The following is a 9,980-nucleotide window of genomic DNA, read 5'->3' on the forward strand; positions in this document are numbered from 1 at the left end:
GCTGTATCTGACAGTGCGCTGTGGATGGACTGGGGTCTTTTCTCACCCTGAGGCTGTAAATCTGCCTCCATTAATAAGAGTTTCTCTTTGTTCGTGGCTTAAACCCCCTGCAGATAGAGCAGTTCTCTGTTCTGTGAGCCTCCCCAAGGCACTTCAAGCAGGAGGAATGCGGGTGTCCACAGAACATAGACTTCACGCATGCACCACATGGCTTGAAGCCCTGGCATCCCCTCCCCTTCTGGGGAGAGTCCTGCTGAGTCTTTGAACTAACTATTTACAGTACTTAACAGGTAACAAAGGGTATGTCTACACTAGCCCCCTAGTTCAAACTAGGGTGGCTAATGTAGGCATTCGAACTTGCAAATGAAGCCTGGGATTTAAATATCCCGGGCTTCATTTGCATGTTCCCGGGCGTCGCCATTTTTAAATCCCCTTAGTTCGAACTGACTGCCCGTGGCTACACGCAGCAGTCAGAAGTTAATCTGAACTAAGTCCTTAGTTCGAGTTAACTGTTACACCTCATTGCAGGAGGAGTAACAGTTAATCCGAACTAAGGACCTAATTCGGATTAATTTCTGACTGCCGCATATGGCCGTGGGCAGTCAGTTCAAACTAAAGGGATTTAAAAATGGCGCCTGCCCGGGAACATGCTAATGAAGCCCGAGATATTTAAATCCTGGGCTTCATTTGCAAGTTTGGATGCCTACATTAGCTACCCTAGTTTGAACTAGGGGGCAAGTGTAAACATACCCTAACAGAGTAAACAACTTAGTCTAACTATAATACAGCCTCTCCCCAAGTTGCGAACGGTCGAGTTACGACCATTCGCACTTACGACCAAAGCTCCCATGGAGCAGTCGTAAAGGCAGTCCCCGAGTTACAAACGCGACACATGCTCATGACCAGCGCGGTCACGTGTAACTCAATGGGGTCTGAGTTACGAACGGATTGAGTTATGGCCAAGTGTTTGGTCCGTAACTCGTTCGTAACTTGGAGGGAGACTGTACAATGAGAAGAGAAACTACTGCTATGGGATAGGGTAAGAGCCCTAAACACACACTCCAGCTACCGTCACTGGCGGTAAGAAGGAACTGAGGGGGTGGAGTGACCAGCAAAGGTATATAGGCACCAGTATACCTGGGCCACTCCAAGGGGCTCCCTGCTGGCCCTATGGATGCTGCTAAGGGAAAAAAGGCTCCGGATTCCGTGCACGCGGCGCGCACACACCTAATCAGAATGGACATGAGCACGCACTCAAACAAGAACATTTGGTTATTTTCCTCCAAAATCTGAATTTGACAAAAGTTGTATGCTATTTTGATTAGATCCCAGGTTCAAAGCACAGAAAACATTGCAACATCAAGGTTTCTTATTTATATTTGGAATTTTCTCAAAAAAAAAAGAACTCTGACTATTAGAAAATATAGAATATGTCTAACTAGTCCTGTAGACCCTAATTACGTAATTATTTTCTGCAAAAGATGTCAGACAATAAAGTAGTTGACCCAATTAGTGGATACCCTTTTAATCCCAAGGATTATAAAATGTGTTCAGTGAACATGTGAAAGGTGAAATGTTCACTGGAAAGAGGAAGTTACATTTCTTATCTCCTTGGCTTTGCTGGTGCTAATCCTGCTTCTGAATTAACAAAGAGTTTATGTTAAGTATTTTCATAACTGAAGTCAGTGTGTCATCACTCAATAATCTAACATGGATCAGACTGCCATGGAGTATTAAACTAACCACTAAAGCAAATGAAGCATAGCCATTCTGTAGTGGCTTAAATTAGCATGAAGTTCACCTGGTTTGAAGGGCATTGCTACTGCACAAGTGACTGCGTGATGTGCCAGGATATGAATCACAGGGCACCAGTTTGCCACACAGTAAGTGGCTGTGTGGACCTGCTACAGCACAATGCAAGGCCTAATGAAGCTCTGCATGCTGTGTTTTTAAGATCACAATAGCGCTCTCTCTTTCTCTCCTCGTTTTCATATACTATTTCTCATGAAAACCAAAAGGGGCCAGGTTTTCCCTGCTACCCTTGCATGCAGAGGTAGGGAAAGCCATCCAAGGAAAGCCATAGACTGGGTGATTGCTAGCTCTGAGACCTGATCCCAGCTTTCTGGCACCCCATGGGAGCTTCTCTTTGAGGGTACAATGTAGGATCAGTGATCCTGTGCCCTTGCTGAACCCCAGGATACTCATTTAGAAGTCCAAACAGGCAGCAATGATGCTAGAAGCAGCATTAAACTAGGTTGCTTCCCAATGGGCTGTTATTGCACAACCATGGGAGAAGTCTGCCAACTGTTGCAGGGTTCTTACAGAATGCAGTCTACTCCCTACTGGGGAGCAAACCCAGCAACTAGAAGCAAGACTAGAACAACCCTGAGGCCTGTTTTCCCTACGAATCCCCGGTATCTATGGAGTTGGATTTGCTATCCACTTTACCTCTGCTGGAGGTCACATGAAAGGAATCCTGCAAAGTAAGTTTTGCAGTTTTCAATACCCCATGGGTCCTTTCTATGGATGTATCCATGGGAAGAGATGGTGTGACTATACATTTATACAATGAAAAGTAATTATTTAAGAGGCTGAGAGCAATATACTGATGACGATGAACAGCAATACGACAGGTTTGCACATTTAATACAACCTTTAGGACCATACAATTCTTCCAAAAAGTATATAACTTATAAATTATAAAATAAATAGGTTGAAAATATTCAGATGTGCTGTTTTAACCTCTGACACCCAAAAACAATGAAAAGTCCCTTGGCAAGCATGGAATTATTTCAGGCCTCACCATGGACAAATACTGCAATTGGTTCAATATTCTCTATATAGACTCCAGGGGGGCTACGTCTACACTGGCCCCTTCTCCGGAAGAGGCATGCTAATTTACAACTTTGGAATAGGGAAATCCGCGGGGGATTTAAATATCCCCCGCGGGATTTAAATAAACATGGCCGCCGCTTTTTTTCCGGCTTGGGGAAAAGCCGGAAAAAAGCGTCTAGACTGGCGCTATCCTCCGGAATAAAGCCCTTTTCTGGAGGATCTCTTATTAGGAATAAGGGTTTTATTCCAGAGGATCGCGCCAGTCTACATGCTTTTTTCCGGCTTTTCCCCAAGCCGGAAAAAAAGCGGCGGCCATGTTTATTTAAATCCCGCGGGGGATATTTAAATCCCCCGCGGATTTCCCTATTCCAAAATTCTAAATTGGCATGCCTCTTCCGGAGAAGGGGCCAGTGTAGACGTAGCCCTGGGGCTTTCTCAGAATTATTTTCATGTATCCCAGACAACCCACATCCAGCTTAGAAGAGGAAGTCTCACTTCCTCACACACCCACATAAAAATGACTGACACCAATGACATTTGTTGTATTGTTTGTGGTTTTTTTTAGTCATACTATGTTGTTCTGTGGTTCTGTTTTCAGCTGGCAGGTGTTCCCAGCAATAGCTGACCAGATTTTATGATTTCTATGTTATGGGAAGCACTATTTGAAGAGGAATAGATTAATTTACAGTGCCCTTGACACGAAACATTGTTACCTTTATTGGTTTGACATTCATTATTATTTGTTAAATGGCTTTTTGTAACTTTGAACAAATCAACCAGGCTATATTCTACTTCATGGCAAATGAAGGCATAGCAGGTTTCTATTAAGTTTTCCTAAAGAGAACTGCAAATTGTTTGTGCTTTTCTCATTACATTTTTACTTTAATGAACCGTCATCTTCTGAAATGAATGGAGTAAAATGCAAATCAAAACTTAATGCCAGTGTGAGGGTCAAGTATAATCAACTTTGAAACCATATTCATAACAACCCCCTATATAGGTTAGCAGCAATGTTTTTGACCTTCAGCTCCATAATACAGACTACTACCACTCAAGCTAAGGAAGTAACTCCATCAAGTGTTAGAAGTAATATGCTATTACCCTTTAGTAGACTAGCTACAGCAGAGATTATGACAATGAAATTGCTACTATGAATTACATAGGGTATGTCTACACTACAACGTTAATTCGAACTAACTTAGTTCGAATTAGTTAATTCGAACTAAGCTAATTCGAACTAACGGATCCAGACTAAAAAACTAGTTCGAATTAGCGTTTTGCTAATTCGAACTAGCATGTCCACATTAAGTGGACCCTGAACCGGGGTTAAGGATGGCCAGAAGCAGTGCCAGCAGGGCATCAGAGCAGAACTTAGAGCATGGAGATGCTGTCTCAGGCTAGCGGAGGGCTGTGCTTAAAGGGTCCCGACCCCCACCCCGGACAGACAGTTCTCAGGGGTGCCCGGCTTGCAAAGCAGTCCTGGCTTGGATTTCCCGGACTACCCACACTGGGCACATCACACCACTCGGCCATCAGCCCAGCTGCACTTGCTGCAGGCTGCCATCTGGGGAGAGGGGGCAATTGGGGGGCTGCAGGAGAGCTTCCACCCCCAGAAGCCTGCAGAGCCAGCCCAGTCCTCCCCATCGGGGGCTCGTGCCCCATTCCTCCCTCACCTCCTTCCACTTACCCTTCCCTAGCTCCTCTTCTTGATGTACAAAATAAAGATAACGTGTCTTCCAAAATGGAATCTGTCTTTATTGAACAAAACTGGGGGAGACTGGGAAAAGGAGGTGAGAGAGGCTGGGAGAGGGGAGGGCAACTAAAATGATCAGGGGTTGGGAACGGGTCCCATATGAAGACAGGCTAAAGAGACTGGGACTTTTCAGCTTAGAAAAGAGGAGACTGAGGGGGGACAGGATAGAGGTCTCTAAAAGCAGGAGTTGGGTGGAGAGGGTGCATACAGAAAAGTTCTTCATTAGTTCCCATAAAGAAGGGCTAGAGGACACCAAAGGAAAGGAATGGGTAGCAGGCTTCAAACTAACAACAGAAAGTTCTTCTTCACACAGCAAAGAGTCAACCTGTGGAACTCCTTGCTGCAGGAGGCTGTGAAGGCTAGAACTGGAACAGAGGTTAAAGGGAAGTGAGATCAAGTCATGGAGGTTGGGTCCATGGAGTGGTATTAGCCAGGGGATAGGAGTGGTGTCCCTGCCCAAGGTTTGTGGAAGGATGGAGAGGGATGGCACGAGACAAATGGCTTGGTCACTGTCTTCGGTCCATCCCCTCCAGGGTCCCTAGGGTTGGCCGCCGGCAGACAGGCTACTGGGCTAGATGGACCTTTGGTCTGACCTAGGATGGCCATTGTAAGCTCAGGGCTCAGGGTCGGGGGTCTCAGTGGACCCCCTTGATTCTCTTGCACACCTGTTCCTGGGTGGCCAGGCTGGCAGCTCTCCTGCCCTAGCCGGCCACTTTCCTGTGCCTAGTGCGGAGATTGTGGACGAGGTCCACAATGTCTGCACTAGCCCAGGCGGGTGCTCGCCTCTTGCGGTACCGGGCAAACTCCCGGGAGCCGCCAGCCTGGTCCCCGGAAGAGGGGGAGGGCTGGGGGGCATCGGGTGGGTGGCTCGATCCGTGCTAGGTGCAGGGTCTGCTGGCTGGGTGCTGGCAGGCTTGCACCTGGCACGGGCACCGTAGCCAGCCCGTGCCCCTTTAAGGGATCCGGGGCCAGGAGGGGGGCAGACGAGTTTCCCTGGTGTTGGCCAGAGTGGCCACCAGGGAAAGCTGGGGAGGGCTAGCCTCCCACTAGTTTGAATTAAGGGGCTACACACCCCTTAATTCGAACTAGCTAGTTCGAACTAGGCTTAATCCTCGTAAAATGAGGTTTTCCTATTTCGAACTAAGCGCTCCGCTAGTTCGATTTAAATTCGAACTAGTGGAGCGCTAGTGTAGCGCCTATTAAAGTTAATTCGAACTAACGTCTGTTAGTTCGAATTAACTTTGTAGTGTAGACATATCCATAGAAACTATTTGACAACTCTTTTGCCACAAATACACTATTTTGGAAGAGAGTTTGAAACTTAACACAGACCAGACACGACATCCTCCCTATACATTTAACAATTTGACTTGGATTTCAAGGCTTTCCATAGCTACAAACAAAATCTCAGTCTAAACCACAATTAATATAACATTTTTGAGTCTTAAATTGTAATATAGTCTGTGGACTGAGGCTACATCTAGACTTCAGGCTTCTTTCGGAAAAAGGTTTTCTTCGGAAGAGATCTTTCGAAAAAACTTCTTCCAAAAGAGAGTGTCCATACACAAAAACGCATCAAAAAAGTGATACGCTTTTCTGAAAGAGAGCATCCAGACTGACTGGACGCTCTCTCACATAAAAGGCCACTGGAACCACTTCAGCCAGGGCTTTAGGTCACCAGTTGCTTCCTAGTGCTGGTGCTGGAGCCTTGCAGAGACATGCGCTTAAAGGGACCCCCCTGGGTAGCCATTTCTCTGCTTCTGCTGTGTGCTTGCTACCTCTTCGAGGGACAGCAAAGCTCTTGCAGTGCCTGCTGTGGTTGCCCTGTTCTTTTCTGGATGTCTGTCGGTGGCCCTACTGATCATTAAACCCATGTGGGATGGAGACTCCCCCGGTGTAAGCTGATGGCAACCCACCCCCAACTTAGTTTAGCCCTGTCTCCAAGGGTCAGGCCCCACATATCCTGGCAATGAGGCTGGTTGCCACTGCCCAGGGGCTCTCAACCTACAGGGCCTAACAGGTCGCCAGGGAAATTCTGCTCTCCCTGTCTGCGTGTCCCCTCCCCCCTTTCCACTGCAGAGGTTCCTGCCAGCAAACAGCCATTCAGTTCCTGATCCAGAGTCCAACCGGGTCGGCTCTGCCTGGTCGTGTGCCCCTTGTGGTATGCAGAGGAGTTGGTGGGGTAGGGGGACCCAGGCCCACCCTCTCTTCCGGGCCCCGGCCCTGGGCCCTAGGACTAGCGAGTTGTCCTTCTGGGGCCCCTTTCCGGAGCTGATGCCACCTCACTCCTGGACTCCCCTTAGTTCCTCTCTCCCCTGGGCCACTTCATACCCCGTCACACGCTGCGTCTCCGCATATAACCCCGACTGATGCTCCTGTGCCTTACCACCATCTTCCAGGTTCTTCGGTCACCATGGTGCTCATGCCCGCCGAACTCCCTTGGTGCTGCCTAACGGGGGGCAGCGGCTGGTGTTCTTTCCATCGAGCCGCCGCGTGTCGCCCGGCTGCCCTCTCCCAGATGACTCCCTGGTGTGGTAACGGCCACTGAAGGTCCAGCCGCTGGCACGCCGGCCTCCCCAACGGCCCCTGTTCCTCCCCATTCTGGGGCTCTTTCAGCCGCCCTCCACCGTTTCTCCACTGCCTCTCTCCCTCTTCCTGTGGAAGCTGGTCCTGCCTCCACTCCTGCCCCTGCCTCCGACACCTGGGTGGCGTCCCCAGCATCAGCCTGCTCGCCTCCTCCCCCTTCCGGGCACGCTGGCATCTCTTTTGAACAGCCTGCCGGGCCACTCACACGTGCTGCAGCTCGCAGGTGCGCTGTGGCGCCTGCCGCCCGGTACCGTGGCTCGTTTGCAGAGGGGGAAGGGCAAGGGCGCCCTGTCATAATGTTACAGCTTTGTTCTTTGTGCAATGGAACTGGAGCTGCCCTTGCTCATTCTGGGGACCCTCTCCCTGGGTGTGGGAGCTACATTCTGGCAACTGCAACCAGCTGTAGAGAGGCATTTTTGGAGGCTCAACACCAGTTCGGACTGGAGGGACCAGCTGGTCATGGAGCAATGGGACAACCAATAGTGGCTCTAAAACTCCCACATGCAGAAGGCCATCTTTGTGTGCCTGGCTCGCCCCCACCCTTCGGAGACGCGACACCCTGCCAACCTCCTGGAGAAGTGGGTCGCAATCGCCCTCTGGAAGCTCACCACCCCCAACAACTACCAGTCGGTGGGCAACCAGTTCAGCATGGAGAAGTCCCTGCAGACACTGTCCCTGAGGCCGTGCCCTCCTCTGTGAGCAGCAACCAACAGTCTTTGGGCCAGAGGAGGGAGATGTCCCAGGAGCAAGACCATTTGCTGCCGGCACAGCGTGTTGGAGATCTCGTGTACTTCGTTTAAGCATAATCAGGCCATGCCTCACAGGGGCCCCAAGGTGCCCAGGGGTCCATGCTGCTCACTTCCCACAGTCCCCGCCCACCTCACTCCCCCTCCCTCCCGGCCCATAAACAAGCAGGGAAGAGAAGTGTCCGGTCACAGTGGGATCCCCTCATGGGTGGCAGAGGAGCTGGGAGCATCCTAGCTCTCCATGGTATCCGCACACACAGGTGTGGCTCACAGTGCCATTTATAGGAGCAGCTGCTGCCTTGCACGTGCAGAAATGTCCGTGTGCTGTGTGTGGCACTCCTCAGTCTGTGTGGTGTCATGCCTGTGCCCTTGAGGCTAGCCTGCTTCCAGCCGTGGTGACTTTGCCCCCATGGAAGGACATGTGTGGTTTCCCCTGAGCCTGCCAGCAGGATCCAAGCAATGCTCAGGGGCTGCCTGCTGCGTCCGCATGCCGCACACTAATACTGCATGTGCTTGCATGTGCACGGACCGCAGCATGATGTCCAGCCCAAGTAGTCCAAGTGACATTTGCCCCCTGCTCCCTATGTGCCCACATCCCCTGCCCTTGTGTGCGTGACAAAGTGAGACCACTCACCTGAAGATCCCTCCCAGGCATCAAGGGAGACCTGAGGTTCATCCTGGCTCACAGGCACCGGCTCCAGGGAGAGGGTCACAGTGTCCGCTCCTCTTCCTCCTCTTCCTCTGCCTCCAGCTGGCCCTGACTCTCCTGCTCCTCCTCCACCGAGACCTCCGGCCAGGCAATGATGGGGGTCTTCAGGCTGGAGTCCATGAGGACAGGTGAGGAAAACATTTCCCCACCTCCAGGATCTGGAGCAGTTCATCGAAGTAGGGGCAGGTGTGGGCATTCTTCCTCACAGAAAGAAGATTACCAACATTGGAAAAAGCCCTCTGTTCTTTCGATTTAGTTTCAAAAGAACGGAATTGCAGTTTGGATGTAATTGAAGTTTTGTCGGAAAACCAGCCGTTTTTCCGACAAGACTCTGTAGTGTAGACATACTCTTAGCTTGAACCTAACACAGTTAGACATGGTAATTACAGCTTTATGGTGTTTTTTTATTGTGATGTTTGTGTTGAAAAAAAAATTATTTAAATAAATCCAACATTTTAATGTAAAAATAACCTGAAACAACTTTTTAAGATTCCAGATCATTTTAAAAGTACAGGATAAAGGGAAGAAAATACAGCTGATCAGGATTTCTTCAACAAAATGGCTTTATTGATTTCTAAGAAAATAATGCAAAAGCTAGTTAATGAAGTTTTATACAGTTCCATGATTTTGGTGCTCTACAGAGAGTTCTAACAGCCATTTCCCGCTCCAAGCTAAGGGTGCAGTGTAGACACCTCCGAACACAGTGGTTCCCCCTTTTTGATGTTTGAGAAACCCTCATGCCCCCCCCAAAAAAATATAGCAGCAAAACTTAAGTGGACACCCGAGCGGACAGATGGACCGGGCTCTTTCTTGAGGGGAGGAATGAGGGGGGGGCGGGCTCGCCTCCGCCCCCCTCCCCCCGGAAATGCTTCATGCTGCCCAGTTTGAGAACCCATGTCCTAACAGTAACTCATAAAATCCCCATTTTTCAGATGTAGAAACTGAGGCAGTAAAGTTAAGTGACTTTCAGAACCTGAACTGAAATTCAAATATTTCTGGATCCTTTCTTTGGTCCTGAGTAGAGAAGGGCCTTCAAGCAGCTATTTAAATCTTGCATATTACCTCATATGAAACACTTCGTTCAATAATTTTAACATTTTAAAACTCAGACTCCTCCTGTGTATCGGCTACACAGCACCCAAAACTCGAAATAAGGTATGCAATTTGCGTTATGCAAATTGTGTAGCTTATTTCAAGTCTATTTTGAAATAGGCTATTTTGAAATTTGTCACTGTCTACACAGCACCAAATTTTGAAATAAAGTACTATTTCGTGCCATCCCTTACTCCTTGTACAATGAGATTTATAGGGATGGCGAAATAGTGCGTCCGCTATATTTCGGAATAACAGA

This window comes from Pelodiscus sinensis, chromosome 1, assembly GCF_052426305.1.
Source record: "Pelodiscus sinensis isolate ZL-2025 chromosome 1, ASM5242630v1, whole genome shotgun sequence".
NCBI classification, from domain to species: domain Eukaryota; kingdom Metazoa; phylum Chordata; order Testudines; family Trionychidae; genus Pelodiscus; species Pelodiscus sinensis.